The sequence below is a fragment of a genome, unplaced genomic scaffold (genome assembly GCF_019419815.1).
Source record: "Pyrus x bretschneideri cultivar Hongxiangsu unplaced genomic scaffold, Pyrus_bretschneideri_v1 Contig26, whole genome shotgun sequence".
Classification (NCBI taxonomy): domain Eukaryota; kingdom Viridiplantae; phylum Streptophyta; class Magnoliopsida; order Rosales; family Rosaceae; genus Pyrus; species Pyrus x bretschneideri.
Genome location: NW_025999568.1, coordinates 5,061,837 through 5,074,718, shown reverse-complemented (window position 1 = coordinate 5,074,718; position 12,882 = coordinate 5,061,837).

Genomic DNA, 12,882 nt, shown 5'->3' with positions numbered 1-12,882 from the left:
TGTTTGTTTTTCGCATATTTTCATCCCCACTTGCATAAATAAATCGCTTGAACAGCAACAAACGTTAAATACCATGGATTCTTTTTTTAGGAGAAAAATTAGAGTACCGTTCTAAATAGTGTGAATGTTTGTACATGTAAGCAATAAGTATGACAAAAAAAAAAAAGTAAAAATCTTTAAATAAAGAGGTAATTGTATCATAGAGGATGTAGATATATTTGTTGCACTTTGTAAATATTATGTCTTTTTTCCTTTATATATCATTCTATACATCCTCTGTTTCAAAACAATATGTATAAGGTTTTAATTTTACTTTTACTATTAAAGGAACCGATTGGCTCAATAACATAAAAACAAAAACAAAAGAAAATTGGTTGAGTTTTGGGGCAGTCTATTCACTTCTGTGTTAGGCGCGTGAGTTAGCATCTCTCTTGGTTATTGCGTTAATCAAGGACTCAGTTTTTAGGACTGCCCCCAATACACAACCTACCTCGGTTTTTTCTCTTTTTTTTTTTAATTTTTAATTTTTTTTTTTTTGCAAACGATATATTTTTTTAAATTAGCCATCAATTAATAGAGTTTGAATCTACGCCTTTATGCAAGTGCTTAACACCTTCTCATCATTTGATAAAAGGCTACTTGGAACCTACCTAAGTTTTGCATGGCTAAAATTAGTAACGTTAATTGATGGCTAATTGATGGAATTGTTACGATCACAATTAGTATAAGGTAATATTAGGCACGAAATTCGTAAACTAAATTTATAAATGAAATGATCTGGTAATATTCTTCTTTACTTGTAAATGAGAGATTTTAGGTTCGATTTTCGCTAAAAACGAAATTGAACTACATTATTATGGTTGACTCATTGTAAGACTTAGTCTAAATCCCCACCCCTTAATGTAGATAATATCGTTTGTTCAAAAGTGATAATCCAATCGCTACTCAGTACTATGGTTTGGTGGTATTCCTCTTCACTTGGAAGTGAGAGGTCTTAGGTTAGAATCTCGTGGATGACGAATTATTTGATGTCAAATTAGGTTGCCTATTATGTAACTTTGCCGAACTCCCCCTCCCCTTAGTGTGAAAATATTGATGTATTCAAAAAAAAAAAAAGTAATAATCTAATCATCAATTGCTATTTTATGTAGTTTATCAAATTTAGTCTACCTAACATTACTATTTATGAAATTCATGCTAAAAAAGGTACCTTAAGATTAGTATTATTTGGATCACATTGGACAACATTTTTCTTCAGTAGTCCAGACATGTTACCAATCCGCTTATTGTAACTCTAAAATGTGATCTTAACAATACACGTGCGATAATTTCTAACGACATCTATGTCGGCATGCAAATTACGTATGCAAAAAAAGAAAGAACGAAATTACCATCACTTTTTACCAATCAATAATACGTTATCATATGGAATGAAACTTACACATAATAATATATAGTTAGACTGTAACACTATGTGATAGTGAATCCATGATTTCATATAAATCATTCCCTTAAAAAAATACGGCGAGTATACATAGTTTACAATTAGTTTTTCTTATTAGGAAAGGAGTTAATTAACCAAGAAGAATGTTGATGATTAGGTAAACGTCAAAAAGTACAATAAATTGAAAAGTAAGATTTGATGCATGAATTAATTTGCAACTTCTAGCCGGTTGCTCAATTAAAATGCAACTACCATCTACCAACATGTACTAACGAACCACAATTTTTTAGTTCTCTTCATTCAATTCAGATGAGGACTTCCAAACAACGTACGTGTTCATATTATAGACCGTTTATCTCTCATTTTCAATCCAAAATAGTTAAATCATGAATCATGTATTCATGTGTTATTTTTCATTAAATACTTAGTCAATTTGTGTGCGAAGGACTGACAACTGTTGATTGGTACGAATCATATGATGAATCTCACACATACGAATATATATGTACATATATATTAAAAAAATATCTTAAGATATAATGCCTTTTGCTTTTAACCAAATTTGTTGATATGCCTTCTAATCCACTCAATCTAAGTAAGGATCGAAAGGAAAACCAAAAGGTAACAGAAAGTGGAGCTCCATTTGGTTGCAGTTGCAATAATCATGTCTCGAGGGCTAATTTTATTCTCCTGAAACTTTGCTCTGAAACCAAGTTGTAGACAAAAATGCAACCAAAAAAGCGGAACAATTATGCTTAATTTCTCCCTAATAATTCAAGGAATAATAAACTAAAACTCTCAAAATATTCGTATAAAAATACCAGTACTATTGAAAAAAAATCATCACTAGCGTCAACCAAATCAGTTTGGTTTATGCATGCATGTGAGAGTACAGAAAAAAAAAAAGTGAGGATCCTATAATTTGATTTTCTGAAGAAATCACAAGCATATATATATATATATTAACCAAATCGGACGATCTCTGGAGGTTGGTCTTGGATTTTGGTTCCTCCTCTCAATAATGCATGCATGCTTTGTAATTAATGTTGCCAAATGTATACATACAATATTATTATCCATCTTGATTATAATTAGAAAAATGCAGAAAGCTTTCCGTTTCAGATATATATACACACACACATATACATATATAATATTATAGAAAACTAGATTTTAATCCTTAAATAAGATGAAGCTTAGAAAAATGTCTTATACAAGATTAAAAATTGATTTTAGTCCCTAGACTCTATTTAATACCAACATATTAAATGTCTCTCTTTTTTATTTATAATTTTATGATGTTCAGAAAATTAAATTTTATGAAAATACTATAAATTTTAATTCTCATTATGGCAAATATCTTATATAAGAAAATACTTTTGTAAAGATTTTTCGGTACACATGTTTTTACATATTTTCTTATGTGCCACTAATTCATTACAATATATTTATGTATGAACATTTCGGTACACTAAATTAGTATAATATGTTTAGGTACGGACATTTCGGTACACTAATTTATTATAATATATTTAGGTTAGTATCATGTATTTTGGTACGAAATTTTTTGGTACACTTGTATTTTTGCATATTTTCTTATGTGTCACTAATTCACTACAATATATTTAGGTACAGACATTTCGGTACACAAATTTAGTAAAATATATTATGATACGGACATTTAGGTATAGAGGAAGTAAAATAAACATAATGAATTCAAATCTGTATAATAATAAATAATTTTAATTTTAATGTAATGACATTAAATAAGATATTTATTAAATCAATATCCAATCTAACACCAGATTTTTATTGAATTTTAATCTTCTTCAAGGATTAAAGTTCAAAAACCCATATATATTATTATCCATCATGGTTAAAATTAGAAAAATGCAGAAAGCTTTTCCGTTTCATATATATATATATATATATATATATGTATGTATGTATGTATGTATATGTATATATGTATATATAGTTTACTTGCCGGCCGGAGGAGAAAGCGTGAAAGGAAAAAGGAAAAAATTAAAAGCAAAAGAGCCAAAAAGCTTTATAAAGGTACTATGCATATAATCTATATATGTTTGTATCTATACATATTATTAGAACAATAGAACATCTTTTAAGAGTCCTCCAAGCGAAGCAAAGCAAGTCACAAAAGAGAGGAAAAAAAAGGGCCTGCGTCCACTCCTCCCACTCCTACCAATCCTCCATTATGCACTAGTTTATTACAAACACCAACCCTAGCTCCCACATTTCGAAGATTGTTCAAACTTAAAGTCATTATATCATAATTTTTATTAAAAAATGAATCATTATATTTTTTAATAAGGGAATTTCCACGCAGTTTTTTTTAATTTTACATGTCCAACAATTAAATTGAATAAACCAAAGGAGAATAAATCAAGGGAGAATAAATTTAAGGAGAATAAATATATAGAAATAAATATAGCTGTACAGAAGACGCAAAGGTGTATGTGAAAAATATTTTCTCTTTAATTAATAGACATTTGCTTAAGAAATATACCCGTCTCCAGAAGCTTAGCATCCTCTTTCCTCAAACTGGCAATTTGTTCCTAGTATAGCTCAGAGATCTTGTTTCACTTAGCGAAGGGCATTTCTATATTTTCCTTCCATGAATTGGATGAACGCGCCTTGTTTTTAAAAATTAAAAAATTAAAAAAAAAAGGTTTGCTGTGGTACGAAAAAGGTCGTATGATTTAGTATTCAGAAAATTTGTCCCCTTCTTTATGTGCATGTTAGCTGTGGTACTGAGAAGAATCAGAAAATTAAATTAATGACTAAACATGCATGAACGCGTTTTGCATTATACATTAGAAAATAGAGCTCCATTCCAAAAACAAAATTGATTTTTATTTATGCATGCGATAATTAAACATAAATGTTATGAGATGCAGGACTTGGAACTTTCATTTCCTGCAAACAGTTCAAACATATGGGACACCACACTAAGATAGTGCAGTAATTTCCTGTTCAGTTTTGTACTCTATGGTATAATGCATACATAATATATAGCCCCACAATTTCGAAATTTTTTTCAGAGATCTTTAGAAAAGAAAAACGAAAGGGAAGGGTATAATTTAAAGGGAGTTTGCATATCTAATTTGAAGCATCAAGAAAGTTTATGAATATGTTTTTGTTTGCAAGTTTGTGAAGTATATGTTAAATTAATATAATTTAAGGATACTTTAGGGATACAATTCTTGCAAGAGAGAGTTACTTGTAAATTAATGTAATGCCCATCATGGCTTACATGACACCAACCAATTCTCATATCAATACTTTAGCCACCAAGGCTTTTCTAATTTGGGTGGCAATTGGCCAATGATGCTTAATTAAGCTTTATGATCATTGCTAATTTAGAATACTGATCATATTTTAGCTACACATTTGTGCTCCACGCAAGGTTATTCATATATATATATGCTAAAATATGTTACATTGTTTAGTTTATACGAATCAAAGATGTGTGCACGACACAAAACTCAACGTACCCTTTGTGACCAATACAAAACAGGTTAAATATGTGCACTAGCAGTTACTCACGACACAAAAAACATAACTTGTTTCCAAAACCACATTGCTCAAAACAACAAAAATCATAAGCTACACCATAACCCTAAATTATAGCTACCACCACAAAACCACAGCCACGCCCACCATAGAATTCACCACATCTAACTAAGAAGAACACGAGTACAATAGGTATATTTGGAAAAGAATCAATCTACGAATGATCCAACTCCAGTTAATAGCATATTATGGTCGCATAAGTAATTAAATAAAGTCGAGTGATATGGATGGTCAAAAGCACATGGTCGCATCAAACCGAAGTGCTTCAGATCGGGGTAGCAATAAAATTAAAAGAAATGGAAAATTTAGTGGAAGCGTTGCGAGGGAAGGATTGGAACAAGAAATTAGTATAAAAATGGTTTTCGGGTACTGAACTCCGAGCATGACTCAGACAGACTAAGTCACTAGAAGAGACTTCTCATTAATTCACCAATACGAAAAATAATAAACGATGAGATGGGGGGAGGAGAGTCTAGGTTTTTGTTTTTCTTTAGGGTTTTATCTCTAATTAGAATCTAGTGTTAGTTTACTTGAATTTGTTCAAAAAAAAAAAAAAAAAAGGGATAAATTACATAATACCTCTTAGGTTTGAGGTATATTACAACCCTATACAGCATCTTTAAAACATTTCACTTTCATACCTCAAGTACTATTTTATTTCAATATAATACATCCGTTACATTTTCCATCCATTAATCCGTTAAGAGTTGACGAGGCTACCACATTTGTGTCACGTGGCTACCAACTCTCACCCTCTCTTCCTCCATCTCTACCTCCCTCCTATGGCGCTCCTTCCCCTCCCCCTCCTACACACCCATCACCCTTTCTCCCTTCTTCGTCCAAACCATCTTCCGTGTCTGATATCCCCACCCATCTTCTCAGTCCATATTCCACATTCTCTGCAATTTTTAGGGTTTTTGATACCTTCATATGGCTTCCATGGACGCATCGTCTTCATGGTGCTACAGATGTAGCCAATCTATTCAAGTTGGTTCGGACCCTATATTCAAACCTTTTCCCCGAGATTCATTCGATCCCCCACCTTGCCCAACGAATCCCGCCCACCGCTTGCCCGCGGTTCATACCAATTAACCCGATTGTCTGGGCTTGCATGGGGAAGTCGAGAGGTCCAAGTCTAGTGGAGGAGATGGCGGTGGGAGTGGCGGGGGAGGGTGGAGTCTGGAGCGGATTGTGTTGTGGTTAACAGGTTTTGAGAGAGATTGTGTTGGGGTTCGTGGTTTTTTCAGAGAGAATATGGAAGCTGATTGGAAATTTCACAAAGCATGAAAGATCCTTTAGTCAAAAGCAGAGTGAATTTTAGCCACAAAGCAGGCACACTTGCTATAAGCTTATTGGTCTGTCATCAAAATTAGGTTTTGTACTGCTGTTTGGCTTGATTGTGATGGGAGCAGAGAAGGTGGATTGGGAGAGGTTTCTGGGTTGGTTTTTTTTATTTTAATATGATCAATATTATAATATTTTTAATGCATAAAAATTATTTTTTTGCCACGTGACACAAATGTGGCAGCCACGTTAGCTCTTAACGAATTAATGGATGGAAAATGTAACAGATGTATTATATTGAAATAAAATAGTACTTGAGATATGAAAGTGAAATGTTTTGAAGATGTTGTATGAGGTTGTAATAAACCTCAAACCTGAGAGGGTATTATGTAATTTACCCAAAAAAAAGAAGTTATTTTACTTGAATTTGTTCAAAAAAAAATGTTAGTTTACTTGAATTAAATTTGGAGGCAATAAAGCTTTTACTTATGCAAGTGATTAAGATTGAACGATGACATCATTTAGTATTACAGTCTAATGATATTCCTTTTCACTTGTAAGTGTGAGGTCTTAGGTTCGACTTTCGACGAAGGCGAAGTTAACCATATTATTGTGGCAAGCCTATTGTAAGGCTTAGCTTACTCTCCCACCTCCTTAGTATAAATACTATTGTTCGTTAAAAAAAGAAAAAAGATTGATATGATGACATCATAACATGTTAGATTATAGGAGTAACATATCCAAAACGTATATGTATTGTTACATTATTAAACTTGTTTACTAAGTTTTTATATATTCAACAAATTAAGTTGCAATAATATTTTGCTTAAAGATTCACTGAAAACTAATCGTAGTAATATGCCACCTTAATTGAAACGTTGTTGCAATGTGTTACCTACAATGAACTTCATCAATTTCTTCACTTAAGAAGTCGCATGTGCTTGACCCGAAATCTTTCAAAAGAAGTAGATAATGATATTTATAGTTTTTTATATTTAATTAGTTTTTTATTTATTTATAATTTTGTATAATTTTTTAATAATTTAAATTGTGGCTGACGTCATGATGATGTCAGCCTTACGTCACATAGGTAAAGTGCTGGACTAGGCGATTATTGTCTGACTTCCCTATCAGACTCGCCTTGAATCCAATTGCTCGAGTGAACTGGAGTGTTTTGAGAAATGGGAGAGTGAATTGCCTATCCCAAAGTAATAAACAACGGTAGAGTTGCTCTAGCAATGCATAGGCATCGTGTGTGCGCGAAAGAAAGTCCAAAAGTTGCCAGCTGATGACCAATATTGGTAGTGCCCATATCGTCTGGGTTTGGAGTCATGCATAAGATATACCAAATCTGGCTTAGCCTACCAACCTTCTTGATCGACATTCCTCTTTCCCGCCATTTAATGTCTTCTGAGACAGTTCTTCCACTACATGCACCGAATTGCGTGAAGGCCCAACAGCTCTCAGGTTTTTGAAATTCGTAAAGTAAGGTTGGATAGATTAAATTTGTTGATCAAATTTATAGATTAAATGATATGTCATCAATAAAAAATAAATACAATAATCAACATTTAAGTAATAATTTGATCATCATCTTACATGTCATTTAATTTATAATATTTAATCTACACATTTAATCTCTCTAACTTTCACTTTTATGTATTATCTTTGTTCTGCAACTGCATTCAATTGTCTCTCATACACGATGCATGCGATCTTTAATTCTTTTATGCACTAACGGTCTCACAGAACAAGAAAACTTAGCTGCCTAAATTAAGGTTCCCTTTACCTAAAAAACAAAAGAACAATTTAAGAACATCTTGGACTTTCGGCTGCTGGGTTAGTGTCATGCTTTATTTGACATTTGAATCAAATAAATTGGATAAAAAAAATCAAATAAATTGAAAAATTGAAAACTTATAAATAATAAAAATGTGTAGAAAGAGATAAAAAAAAGTGTACAGAAGTTATGGTAACGTTTTTATATTAATATTCTATAGAAGAATAATTTTCTTATAATCATAAAAAATTTCTGTGACAATGTGCCCTAACTATTTATAAGAATAAACTCCACATTGTAATAATTAACTTATAAATTATTGGTCACGTCTTAAGGAAATTGCATCCATATAGTAATAGTTGTCAATAAATACAAAAATATGAAATGTCACATATAATAGTTTATTACGATGAACTAAAATACTCTCTAAAGTTGTTTGGGACAATACTTTATTTTTTACCGTTAATACCACATCTTTGAACTTGCGAGTACGTAATACCTCGTCAGCATGGACATCTTCACGATGAAGTCAAATATTTCTAAGTTCTCAAACATGTTTACAGCTTCTTGACATGAAGCTTTTGATAGTTAAGTACTATCATCCTCAAAATTCTCTCTTTCCTCTTCTTACCCAAATGCATCAATGATTTCTTCTTCAGTTAAAGCATACACAACTTCTAACACAGCTTAACACAAATATTTTCATTTAGCTGACTTCACTTATTGATGGGTAGCATGACTGATTTGATAGAGGAAGAAGAAAAAGTATTCACTTGAATTGGTTGAATATTGCATTTAGTGTTTTGTATTAAATAGATTACATCAAAGAGAGCACTATATGACACACCCCGACCCGAAATGTCCAATAGGACTCCGAATCGAGTTGTGCTGGCTGACACCTGAAAGGTGACAAAGCCATAAAGTATAATGATGTGGAAAATGTGAATAAATTTAAACCTAATAATGCCTAAAGACAAGAGTGCGCTGTGAGCGGGAATGAGCCCATTTCACATGCGACGTCAGAGCATAAGTAAAGTACAGTAGTGTGGGTAAAGATCATACCCTCAGAGGTTGCCACCTATATTGAGATTCACCACGAATCCTCGTCAATACGAACTTTTAGCAGCTAAAACCTGGATGGTGTGGTCGGGGCCCAAAACAAATAATATCGTGCTACGGTGGAGTCGAGCCCGAGATGTGGTGGTGGCCCAGGCCGGGTTGTGACAATTTGGTATTAGAGCCAATCCTTGGGCGGAAGTGTGCCGACGAGGACATCGGGCCCCTAAGGGAGGTGGATTGTAAGATCCCACATCGTCCATGGGTGATGATCATGTAAGCCTTATATGTATATTCCCATCTCTACCTAGCATGAGGCTTTTTGGGAGCTCACTGGCTTCAGGTTCCATTGGAACTCTGAAGTTAAGCGAGTTGGGGACGAGAGCATTCCCAGGATGGGTGACCCACTAGGAAGTTCTTGTGTGAGTTTCCAGAAACAAAACTGTGAGGGTGTGGTCAGGGCCCAAACCAGACAATATCGTGTTACAGTGGAGTCGAGCCCAAGATGTGGTAGGGGCCCAAGCTGGGATGTGACACTATATGCATACATGCATTAGCTTTTAAAAATTAAGTGTCTCGTTTTTTTCAACGTTAGATCTTGAAAATTGGTATGCTCCACTATTAATGTAAACTTTTATATCAAACGTACAACTTTCATTAAGGATAACTATGTCACCAAATTATATTTTTAACTATTCCTCTATTAATTAATATCTTTCTTAAAATTATAAAATTAGTTTGGTCCCAACATTCTACAATATAGAGGTTTTACTTTTTCCTAATTTATGTAGGGACATTATTTTGGCACTTCACGTTTAACTTCCCACACTATTCTATCATCTTGCACCCGAAGAGTAAATAACTAATTTATAGTAACTTCGGAGTGCCAAAAATCTCACTTTAGGGAATTGATTTTTTGTACACCATTTTTAAGCTCTCACATTCTTTTCATTTATGGCTTTCGGATTGAGTAATTCAATAAAAAATAATGGACATGATTAAACAAAGGTGTATTGCATGAGAAAATAATATGTGTTCATTAGTTCCTAATCAGAAATGGGTCATGTTAAGGTTAGTTGTGTATGATATTTATGATCGTAAATAATGATGAGGTTCATATCAATAACAAAACTAAGTAGAGGTTGGACATGCCCAACCCTAATTTGGCCCAATGCTTCGGACCTTCGGTCTAATGTACGACCCCCAACTCTCCATTCGAACGCACTTTCATTACCTGAGTTTTGAAGAGCAACTTGCATGAAAAAGATGCGTCATCACTATAACATCTTGATCTAATAATACAATCTTATATCAAAATAAATTTACACATAATATTATAAATTAAATTAAAACAGCATGGTAACAATATGCCCCTTATCTGCAAGTTATTCTCCTAGGTTCCGCCATCCATCCATCAATTATCAAAATTGCTCACACGCACGGCTGCAATTGAGCTCTAGGAGCTCAATTTTGAAGAAACTACATCAACACAGCATGCAATTCAGTGAATTCACGCACGCGTTTTGTTAAAAATTCGAAACCGCAAGAGACGTGACAAAAGGAAGGGTTTTTTTTTTTGGTCATGGAAGGAATCAACGAGCTACGTGACACGCGCTGCAATACAACAGAAAGTACAAAATGACATTGTAAATAGATTATTTATGTTAAATGAACCTTCAAGAAAAAATGAAGAAGACAAATTTGAGGGTATGTCTGGCAATTGCGTCATGTTTAGTCATCACTCATGTCATGTGTGGTTGGTTTTGATTAAATGCGAATCTAAACAAAAAGTAAACAATGGCTGTCAAATTTCAGTCCCCCAGAAACATATCTGCCTGTCAAAATTTAACAAGTCTTTAAAAATGAAACTTCGTTTCCAAACAAAATTTAACCGATTTATCTTATTTTTAGGTTAAAATTTAAAATTTTAATCTAAAAAATTTAGGTTTTCATTGAGAAATAATTTTTCTCATTCAACCTTTTTGGGTTAAAATTTTAACCCACGATTATTAAAAAATGAATTTATGATAATTTTTTTTTCTTAAATTAACTTAAAAAATATATATATGTTGTCACATCCCGACCTGGGATCCACCACATTCCGGGCCCGCTCCTTCACCGTAGCACAATATTGTCCGCTTTGGACCCCGACCACGCTCTCACAGTTTTGTTTCTGGGAACTAACACGAGAACTTCCCAGTGGATCATCCATCATGGGAATGCTCTAGCGAGTTACTTGCTTAACTTCGGAGTTCCAATGGAACTCGAAGCCAGTGAGCTCTCAAAAAATCTCGTGCTAGGTAGAGATGATAATATACATATAAGGCTTAAAGGATCAATTTCCTTGGACGATATGGAATGTTACAATAACCCATTGGGAAATTCTCATGTGAGTTCCCAGAAACAAAACCATGAGGGCGTGGTCGAGGTCCAAAGCGGACAATATCATGCTACGGTGGAGGAACGGGCCTAGGATGTGGTGGATCCCAGGCCAAGATGTGACATATGTGGACTATTCTAATTTAATTTTATTAATATTTTAACCTAAAAATATTTAGATACCAATAAATATTAAAAAATTACTAAATCGGCACCATGAAACTCGTGGAACACTACAAAGAATATGAAACACATAAACTATTTTTTTAATTACTTTAACAATTAGATTTAAATATGGACCATTAGATTTTTTTTTTTTTTTTTTTTTACCATTAGATTTGATCAAATTAGATCTTAGATGTTGGATTCAATAAATTTATAAATATAAAACTAAAAAAAATATGGTGGGTCAGCCTCACTAATCTAGGGAGAATCTTGAGCTAAATTTGTCCCAGAAATGAGTTTTGAGTTTTAACTCATATTTGGTCCAAGGGTTGGAGTAAGTTGGGGTAAGTTTAAAACCTAAAATTTGAATTTTACTCCAATGATTGGAGTATGTCTTACCATCATAAACTATAGCGTAGGTAAAGCATATACCTAATCCATTGCCACATGTCTTTTCACTTAATCTTGGTTTTTTTTTTTTTTTTTCAAAATTGAAAAATGAGCATTTGATATGAAAATTAATTAGAGTTAGGTGAAAGATACAATAGATAATTATGTGTATGATGAGCATACGCTAGAGTTATAGTAGTGAGCAAGTAACGAAGCGGACTATGGCTACCCAATAAACAATAAAATGTGAGAGCTTCCGAGCTCGATTCTTCGAGTTAGTAAGTCTGCTTAACTGTGATTATAGATATAATGAAAATTTTTATAGCTTCTTCTGACCCAAAAAAATAAATGATTGTACCGTACCACCGGTTCATCTTTTTTAGAAAGAAAAAAAAAAAAAAAAAAAAGCAAAAATGCTTTCAACTTAACCACGCTCCACTATTTGCAGCGCGCGTCACTTGGACTTCTTTTTCACTAAATTGTCCCCAAAGCGAAGCGCAAAGAGTGCCAACCAACTTTTAGGAAATGATGTTAGGAAATGATTATAAGTTTGAAACTTTTTTCAGAACTATATTATAAGATCATTTTTAATACAGGGTTGTAAATTGACCAACAGGATCTTCTTCAGATTCTTTTGATGGAGATTCCGGAGATACGTGAATGATGTTCGTAAATCAAATATCGTGCGATCAGTTTTTATCAAGTACTGTTTATGTTTATTTTTAAATAAAAATATTTAAAATAATTTCTGACCGCACAATGTACGATGAACAGACACGATTCTTGGATC